Source organism: Pteropus vampyrus, unplaced genomic scaffold (assembly GCF_000151845.1).
Source record: "Pteropus vampyrus isolate Shadow unplaced genomic scaffold, Pvam_2.0 Scaffold35, whole genome shotgun sequence".
In the NCBI taxonomy this organism is placed as follows: Eukaryota; Metazoa; Chordata; class Mammalia; order Chiroptera; family Pteropodidae; genus Pteropus; species Pteropus vampyrus.
Window position 1 is genome coordinate 4,590,582 of NW_011888816.1, and position 9,856 is coordinate 4,600,437.

The following is a 9,856-nucleotide window of genomic DNA, read 5'->3' on the forward strand; positions in this document are numbered from 1 at the left end:
TGAAGGCAGAGTAAATTCCGTCGATTTTAAGAATAATCCTCTCGAGAATAATCCTCTTCGGTTCCATGCTCTGTCCTCTGTGCCCACTAGGGTGGCCCTGCCTTCTGAGCCTACAAGGGTGGCTGTCCCACCCTCCCTGGCCCTGGGTACAATCACAACGGCTTGGCCTGCTGAAAACGGGGAGGTGGCCCTGCACTCTGAAATTGAGAAGGAGAAAGCCCCACCCCCTGGCCCTGGTGGCAATGGCAGCCCTTCACACCTCTAAATTGCCTTCAGGATCATTCTTCCCTTTTCTTGAAAAATAACACACGTTTGTAGCCTGATTGCTCTATTGGCCTACCCTGTAGAATCTCAGAAGTCCAAGAGCCTGCCTTCATTTCATCTTGTCTCTCTTTAGTCTAAGCTGGCAGTGTTTCTGCTTATACATGTTCTCAAAAACGTTGTTGGCTTCCTAGGCAGTTCACAGGGGGCCAAGCCATCAGACAGAGAGAGGGTCCTCTACAGATCTTCCCTGAATAACTGAATCTCTATTGCTGGTTTCTGCTGAAATGGTTGGTTGGTTCCCTGAGTCACACTCATTCTTTCTTTAGCAGGTAGTTGTCCAGCCACAACCCTGATGTTCCCTCCAAACAAGCTTTCTCATCTTTGCAATATGAATAGACTGAGAATTTTCCAAAGCTGCATGCTCTGGTCCCTTTTCACGATTCCTTCTTCAGTTTATCTCTCTGCTCTCACATTTTACTGTAAGCGGAAAGGAGGAACCAGTCCATGCCTTCAACACTTTGCTGAGAAATCTCCTCAGCTAAATATCCAATGTCATCACTCAAAAGTTCTATATTCCAAAACACCAGAACACAATTCAGCCAAGCTCTCTGCCACTTTGTAACGAGGGCTGCCTCGCCTCCAGTTTCCAATAACATGTTCCTCACTTCTGTCTGAGATCTCACCAGACAGTTTTAACATTCACTTTTCTATCAACATTCCATGCATGGTGATATGTTTTCTCTAAGACAATAGGCTCTTTCTCTACATCTCTCCCCTTTTCTCCCCGAGCCCTCAGCAAAATCACTTTATCAACCACATTTCTACCAATAGTTCCTTCAGGGGTATCTAGGCTTTTCCTAGCATGCACCTCAAAGTTCATCCAGACTCTACCCTTTACCCAGTTCCAAAGCCATATCCACATATTTTTATAGAAGAAACAAAAATGGCAAATGCCCATATGAAAATATGCTTAATTTCATTGGTAGTTACAGAACTGCAAATTAAAACCACAGTGCACACCCACCAAAATAAAGTCTTTACCAAGTGTTGACAGGGGGTGGGACAGTGGCAACTTTCACATAGTAGGTATAAATCGGTACAATCTCTTTGTAACACAATTCGATGTCATTTTCAAAGTTGAAGATGCATGGACCCTATGAACTAGCATTTTTGCCATACCTAAATGTATTCCTCAAATACAATCTTGCAAATACACACCAATTAGATTGAAACATATGAAATTTCTAAGTTTATACTATTTTGACCTGTAAAAATGCTTGTTTACATAGTTCAATCTAATACAAGAACATTAATAGCTATCACATTCAAAATAGCAAAAAGAAAAGTTAAAATAAATAAAACCTGGAAATGACCCCAAACATCCGTAAACAACAGGAAGGGTAAGCAAATAGTGTATATTCATTTCATACAATCAAAGACTCTAATGCAGTAAAAAAGAACATACTGTAGGTATATTCATCATCATGGATAAATCTTAAAAACATAATGTTGAGACAGAGAAGCATGTCACATGCATACATATACAGCATGCATTCAGTATGATTCCTTTTATAAAAAGTTCAAAGACACAGAAAACCAAAGAATATATATATTTTTAGAAATGAATATGGTAAAACTATAAAGAGAAAAATAGGACTCTGATGGGGAGAGAGGATTTGATTGGGAATAATTACAGAGGGGCTTTAAAGCTATCAGTAATATTCTGTCTCTTGGGGAAGAGAGTGTTTTTACTGCTTCTGCTGCTTAATAATAATATTATTATTAAAAAGTTCAAATTACACACACTTTTGTCTGTAAGTTATCTTTCATAAGCATATAAGGTAAAATAAACCTAACACTAAACAAAAAATATCTAATTTCATCATAATTAAAGCAAAAATTTGACATCATGCATCATAATGAATACATGATAATTAAAGCAAATATATGGAACATTTTTCAAGGAATATGCTGAGAATTATGATAAAAAAATAATAATGATTTTGAACGACCTTTATGGATTGAACACCTACGATCTTCCAGATGCTTTACCTTTTCATATATATATAACATTTGATATTCTTAACTCCCACGAAATCCTACAGGTAATCACTATGATCACCACCACTTACATATGAGAAAGCACAGGCTCATAGTTACAGGTTCTAAGACAAATCATGAATGACAGCTAGCGTCTGACCGTGTCTCAGTCCGGCTCAGAGTCCACACCTTTCCTCCATGCACATGCCTTCCTGTGAGATGCACAGGGGAACTCCAGACCTCAGATTTTCAAACCCGAGTCCAGAGTTCCCTGCTCACTCTTTTTAGCATGTGACAGCTAAGAACAGGAGATCCCATTAACTGGTTGCTATTCAGATGAAAGTGATCTGCCCTTCTAGTCTCTGAATAATAGCAATAATCATACAGAACACAACAGTTTCAGTCTTTAAGTTTTTTGTTAAGTAATTTAAACCTCATGACTGCATGATGCAAACTAATCTCAAGATTTAACCAACAAATCACAATAGGAATTCCAATTATTAAAATTTTTTTTCATGCCAGTAATGCTATACTTGTCAAAAGTAAATCTTTAATCCACTTTGGGGGTGAAGACGGTCGGGGTGGAGGCGGAGTAAGAACCTAATGTACCTGCTGGCTCACAGAAGTAAAATTAAGGTTACTTAATTACTAAATTAAAAGTAAGATTCCACCTGTACGCTGCAAAGGTAAGAGGAAAGTTTCATAAATTGCCATCTTTTAGTCTCCTGATGATTAGAAAGAAACAGGGCACAGTGAAAACGCAGACTGACTTCATCCTTTAAAACACTCCATTAAAGGTGATAATGGCACTTTGGAGTTTCCCAGAAGGTGACACATCTGTCCCCTTCACTTCACTTCACTGGCTTTCGGTTTCTGAGAATTCTAAATGAGATCCTAAGATGCCCAGTTAGTAAAAGATCCAAGTGGCAGATCTGATCATATCAAATCTAAGAATGATTGGGACTCAAGAGAGATAAATGGTTTCCGTGGAGAAATAAATACAGTGGCTCTAAATGGACAAGTCAGAATAATGAGAAAACCTCTTTTGGAAACTGGTCAAAGCTTCCTTCCTTTCTCTATAATAAACACAATTAGATTGCCTGTGCAACAAGAAAAATAGCATCTTAAAGCTGGAGAAGCCTCCATGTCCATGAGTCAGCGGTCACTTAGGTATGACAGAGTGCAAGCCCAGGAGAAGGAAGCAGAATTCCAGACAAAAAGCCAGTTCAGATGCTCCTGATGTTCAGACTGGTGCTCCTGCCTCTGAATTTCTCTGGTTTATACCCAACTAAGATGGTGGCAGAGAGAATACATTTTAAAATTTAGTAATGAAAAATTAATACAACTTAAAGATTTAATTATATCACCATTTCCCCAATGTGCGTTTCTCATGTTACTGTTCTCAGAAGTGGTTGGAGAAAGGGGAGCTCTCGGACAAAATGAATTTGAGAGGTGCTTTAAACTGTATTGCCCTCTTGGGGCTGCACAATGCATATGAGCTTATCCGAGCCTCTGAGAAGTCTGTCACTAGAGAATCAGTATGATTTTGTTGAACTCTGTATTTCTCAAATGTATTTGTCTAGATACCTCTTTCCTCCCTAACAGCCACCTCTTCACATCCAAACAAATGACTTTCTGGGAAATACTGCAGTAAGTCTATCCCATGATGACAAACTCCAGTAGCTACTCTAATATAATTACTAAATGGAATTCGCTGTAGTTTTAATGTAATTATCATTAATGCCACAGAGTTAAATGAGCTTTAGGAGATGATGACTTAAAAAGGAAAGCAAATGGATACAACTTTAAAGTTAGAACACCAAAACAAAGGTTTAATTGTCTACACTATTCCTGGCTAGAGAAACTATGAGGAAGGATACAAACACTTTTATAGGAAACTGCTTAGCATGAACCTTGAAAATGAAAAAATATATAAATTCCAAAAATACTAAATATGTACATAAAGGTTCATCATGAAAAGTCAATGTCTACAGAAGTGACATTCTAGAAAGTTACCTAGAACAGAAAGGCCAAGGACAAAAGACTGAATGGGACCTTTACAAATCCATAGTAAGTGTGTGTGTGTGTGTGTGTGTGTGTGTGTGTGTGTGTGTGTGTGTGTGTGTTTAAGATAGATGATGATGATGCACCTAATATAGGGAAAAAAGTAAAAAGATTAACTTGGAACATCCAAAGTCCTAAAAGTGATAAGGGTAAATAATGCTGGGGCTTCCCTCTTTGACCACGGCTAGACCTTGACAGAACTAAAGAGAAATTTCTTATTCCTACAAAGGAATCTAGATGTTAGGACTCTCCCATTTAAATCACTTGGTGTGGGGGTGGGGGAGGGGGAGAAAAGAACTTGGCCTGGGAAGGAAAAGAATGCACATGAAATGAACTTTCACTGTGACTGACTATTCTTTGGGCCAGTGGTGCTCACTGACTTTCACTCCTTCACCTTCAAGGATATTTACACAAGGATGGCTCAGAGCAGACGTGTTTACACCACTGGGGCACAGCTGATTGGATCAGGGGTGTCACCTGACCCACTTAAATGTCAGAGTCTCTCTCTTGGGAATGATATTAATATTCAGCTTGTTGATCTTGGTGGCTTGCTACAATACTGCTTGAGAATGCCACCAAATGCCCTTTTACCTCCGCCATAAATTTTCCACTTTGCTTTTTATTTCTTCTTATCACTTCGGTTTCTCCAACTCACTAACAGATAGTCCTTAGACATTTCACAAACCTGACATGATCAGCCACCTTGTCTCAACACCAGTTATTGACCAATCTATTTGAGTTAGATGGTCCATGAACAGAGAGAGAGAGAGAGAGAAAGAATAAGCGGACACGGATCTTTCTCAGGACTTTCTGTCCTGATCTGTCCTAAGCTGGTGATCTACTAGCGGATCTCATGCCAGCAATACATTTTAAAACCTGGTATTGCAAATCACCTCTCAATATTTTTCCTTTCAAAACGGTCTGGCTAACCTTATCCATTTATGACCCACATGAACTTTAAATCATTTTATTAAGTTAGGAGCAAAAATTCAAATGAAATTTTTATTAATTGAGAAATTAATTAATGGAAGGAAGAACTGCCATCTTTAAAGTATTAGGTCTTCTCATAAAGGAATTGAAGATAGGTAGAAGTTTATGCAAACTTAATGGATAACCTAAAAATAACGCCAAACCTTTTACTGTATAAAATAAGAAAGTTCATATTGCAGAAATCAAGATTAATACAATCAAAAGGCAAGTGACAAGCTGGGGGACAGATGATTATTTTACTATGAAGCATCTTTTTAAAATACTAATAAATATACAGAATTCTCTAAAAGATGAGATTACAAAGTTCATGAAAAAAGCAATTCAGCAACTATCAATGTCTAAAACATAGTTTAATAATATTACATATTGCTAGTAACCAAAATGCTGCTAATTAAAAGCTGCAATTTAATAAGATTTGGGGAACACAGACACTCATGTACACTATTAGGAGAACTATAAGTATAAATGTTTTAGATGGCAATCTGGCAGTAATAATCAAATACACCTAAACATCGACCCAGCCAATGCAATCTAAGAAGTTTCTTCAAGGAATTAGGAAAATGTGCAAGGATGTACGTACAAGGATGTTCATTTTAGTATTCCTTATTATAGAAAAATATTGGAAATAAACAGAAAGTCCAAAGATACAGATGAATAAATTATGGTACAGCCATACAATGGAATATTTTGTGTTCACAAAAATACATTGACCTTTATAACATGTTAAGAGAAAAAAATCAGATGAAAAATATAAAAGAATGACCTTTATAACATGTTAAGAGAAAAAAATCAGATGAAAAATACAGCATGTAGTTCCCCATAAACATTGTATAGCACTGCTATTAATAATAGACCTAAACTGGAAACTATACAAACTATACATCAATAAAAGACTAAATTGTGGTACATTTACCCAGTAGAATACTACACAGCAATAAACACGGATAAACTACAACTACATATAACGGTAGGGGTGAATCTAATAACTATAATGTTGAGCAAAATAAATTAGACACAGAGAATACATAGTGATGATGCCAATTATATAAAGTTCAAAGTCAAGTAAAACTATTCTGTAGTGTTAGAAGCAGGACAGAGGTTTCCATTGGTCAGGAAGAAATAGAAAAATGAAGATTAAAGGAAGATAATGAAAGGAGATACAGAAAGACATGGCAGAGAGACTAGAGAAAGTTAAATTATAAAAAAATAGGCAAAAAATTCCTGGAACTAAGAGATAGTCATTTCCAAATTAAAAGGAACCACTGAGTGTCCAAAATGGTGAATAAAAAATGATCCTACATCAAGGTACATCAGAGAAAATTTCAGAATACCTGGTTTAAATAATAATAATAACAAAATTTGGTACCATTTATTGCACTCTACAAGTAAAAGACTGTTTAAATATTTTGTCTTGACTCATTTAATCATTATACAAACTTAGGAAATAAATATAATTACCATACCCATTTTTCAGATGAGCAGGAGATGAAGAGAAGCCAAACAACTATTTAAGATAACAAATGTATCTTGGAAGTAGGATATCAAGAATATGAAATGAACCAAGGTGTCTGTTTCCAGAGCAGGCATCTTAGCATCCATGTTGTTTTCACAGGCAAAAAAACATAGGCACAAAGCTAAATTTTCCTCAATGAAGAAATGGCTGAATAATTTTGGGAAATGCCTATTCCTTGGGAAATTATGCAGCTATTAAAATTAACTTATTCCAAGTAAGTTCCAGTATTATAGAAGTAGCCTGTATCATATTAACCTTCCTGCAGTTAACAATTATAAACTTTAGGAAAAATATAAAAATAACTAGCTGAAAGTACAAGACAGGAGCTAAAAGAAGACAAAAGTTTGAGGGGATGTGACCTTTGAAAGAAAGGAACTGTATTCACGGGGTAACATACAGATTTCTAAGGCTTCTTCAGTGAGAAGAGTCACCAGTCTGAGTGGCATGGGATGACTAGAAAGCATGAAGCATCAGAGGATGTAGCTCAGGGTTGTCTGGAAATTAGAGATGGGGTGGTCTAAGAAAGAACAGAGCCCCAGACCAAAAGATCTAACTTAACTGGCATATATTCAAGCGTATGTCCTAGACTCTTCCTACTTGGGGGTTCTCAGAGTACAATCTGTCTCCCCCAAAGGTATTAGCTTCTTAGATTAGATTAACCCTCACTGGCTTCCGGCGCAGGATATAGCTACAGAGAACTAGAAGGTCCCCAGGGCATGTGTCATTAAATCCCAGTAAATCTCCAGCAGGCCTGACAGCCTACAAAAAAGGAGAGTGGAGAGAATAAAATCCTCATCTAGAATATCAACATTATCGCTTCTTTGGCAGGAATAGAAAACCTGAATACGTGACCTTGTTCATTTCACAATAAAAAAACCTATTAGTTGGATGTCACCCAATTATACTGTAAGCTTCTGCTGAGACCCAAAGAAACTCTTGTTATCACATTCCCCTGTTGCTCAAGTAGCTGATGAAGTATCTGCTGAAATAGATCTCATGAATCAAGGCTATTAAAATTTGGAATTTTCAGTGGGAAAAATATTCAAGTTAACTAGGGGTAAGGTGGATGAAAAAATATTGATTTTTTTAACTACTTAGAATTTACATTCAAGTTTATATTTTAGTGTCCTTTGGCTTCCTTCATTTATAAGATCATGGAAAAAGACATTAATACTGATTTAAAAATCAGTATTTCCTAAAATGAATAGAAAATTAAAAACTAAAACAAACAAAAATCTTTACTAACCTTATAGTAGTCCTATAAACAGGAGGAAACATCTATTATGCAACTCTGCCTTAGCTCTGGATAAATGAAAACATTATTCGATCTGCATCATTTGAGAATTCTGTGCCAGGTCAGCTGTTAACTTAGGAAGGAATTACGATGCCTGCCACAACCTGATCCAGGTCTCCCCGGCATCTACATCCCTGCCCATTATTCAATCTGCACCAGGTATGCCCTCCCTCCCGCTTTCAGGACAACGTAAAGATATCCAGAAGAACTGCACTTTGCTAAAGAGGTTTTCCAGGAAGAGGAAAAGACAAAACTTGCGGCTTGAGATTCCAAACCCTTCCTACTATGAGTAAACCCTGGCCAGCTCTCCAGTGGTGCCCCTGTGCGTACCCTGGGCATGGCCGTGCCCTGCCAAACCACCTGCAGTCCCTCCAAGCACTGTGTGCTTCAGGTGTCCCTCCTCGTCATCTCACCTAGGCAGCTCCCCCAGTTCAGGACCCACCTCCACTCTAGAAAACCTCTCCTTACCAGATGAGAGGTATCTCCATTTCCTACTGCCCACCTCTCTGCTTTGGCACATCTTGTGCTGCTATCCTACAATTAACTGTCTGTTTATAACAGAGCTCTGTGAGGGCAGGGACCATGCATTGTTAGTCTTTCTTTCCTCGATGTCTAGTCAACATATTGAATAAATGTTTTCTGAGGGTAGTGAAGGGATATCGGTACCTTGGGTTTATTCGAAGATGCACTAGCTGCTGTAGATAATGTCATTTAACACTAGTAAAACTATGAAAGGTGGAATTATTATATTACAGATGATAAAACTGATGCTTAGCTTGATTAAACACCTGCCTGATATAATGCGAATGGAAGTCAAAGAGGTGGAATCCGATCCAGGGTGAGTTTGGGCTCAAGTCTCTCCAATTCCCTTTTTGGAGGGAATGCGTCCTTCAGCACCTCTCATTAGACAAATACCAGAATTCTACTAGATACTGAAGCCATCCCTCAGGTGACATGACTTTTCACTATCCTATCTACTACTTTATAAATCTTCACAAGCTGGACTTTCAAACACTGACCAAACCTTTGAAAAGATTTAAAGTGTGGGGAGAGGTTTCTCATCGCCTCTGAATTTAAAACATGGTGTTTATTCTGTTCACATCAAAGTGGTTTCTTTGATCAATTCAGGTAGTTCCTATAAAGTTGTCCTTGGAGAGTAGACACATGATGTTTTCCTCTGCCAAATATACACCCACACCCCCAAGAACTTGGTAATAACACCACCTAACTTTCACTCTTACATTTCGTGTGGTCTTAGTAGAACCATCAATCTTGAGGCTTCTGTTTCCCCAGGCTAAATATAAGCACAGACTCATGCCGGACCAATGAGACTTCCCCCTACCCAATCCGGATCCTGTACCAGGTAACCCAAAGACTGTTTGTAGCTGGAGCTGAGTAATTCCCAGGGCCCCTCCATGAAGAAGTTCTCCATCTGTTCATAGTACCTAGTACCGAGATCCTTACAGCCATCCTTGTTCCTCTTTCTCTCTGAGGCCTCCAAATCTCTTTCCAAAAATTTCATTTTGCTTGAATTAGGTAAAGATTGTTTCTGTCCCTTGCAGTTAAAAAAAAAAAAAACTCAAATGGGCATAACCAAATGTATGAATAAAAGGACTCTTGCTTCCTCACCTGAAGAAAAACTGAAATCACTTTCTGGGCACCGTAAACTAAAGCTTGGCTATATATATATA

At 37.9% G+C, this 9,856-nt stretch overlaps 1 protein-coding gene across 1 annotated transcript in view; it reads right to left on the bottom strand.

Moving 5' to 3' along the window:
* The window catches only part of MYRIP (myosin VIIA and Rab interacting protein), a 238,878-nt gene that overhangs the window by 224,378 nt on the left and 4,644 nt on the right, over nt 1–9,856 (bottom strand). The window lies entirely within an intron of this gene.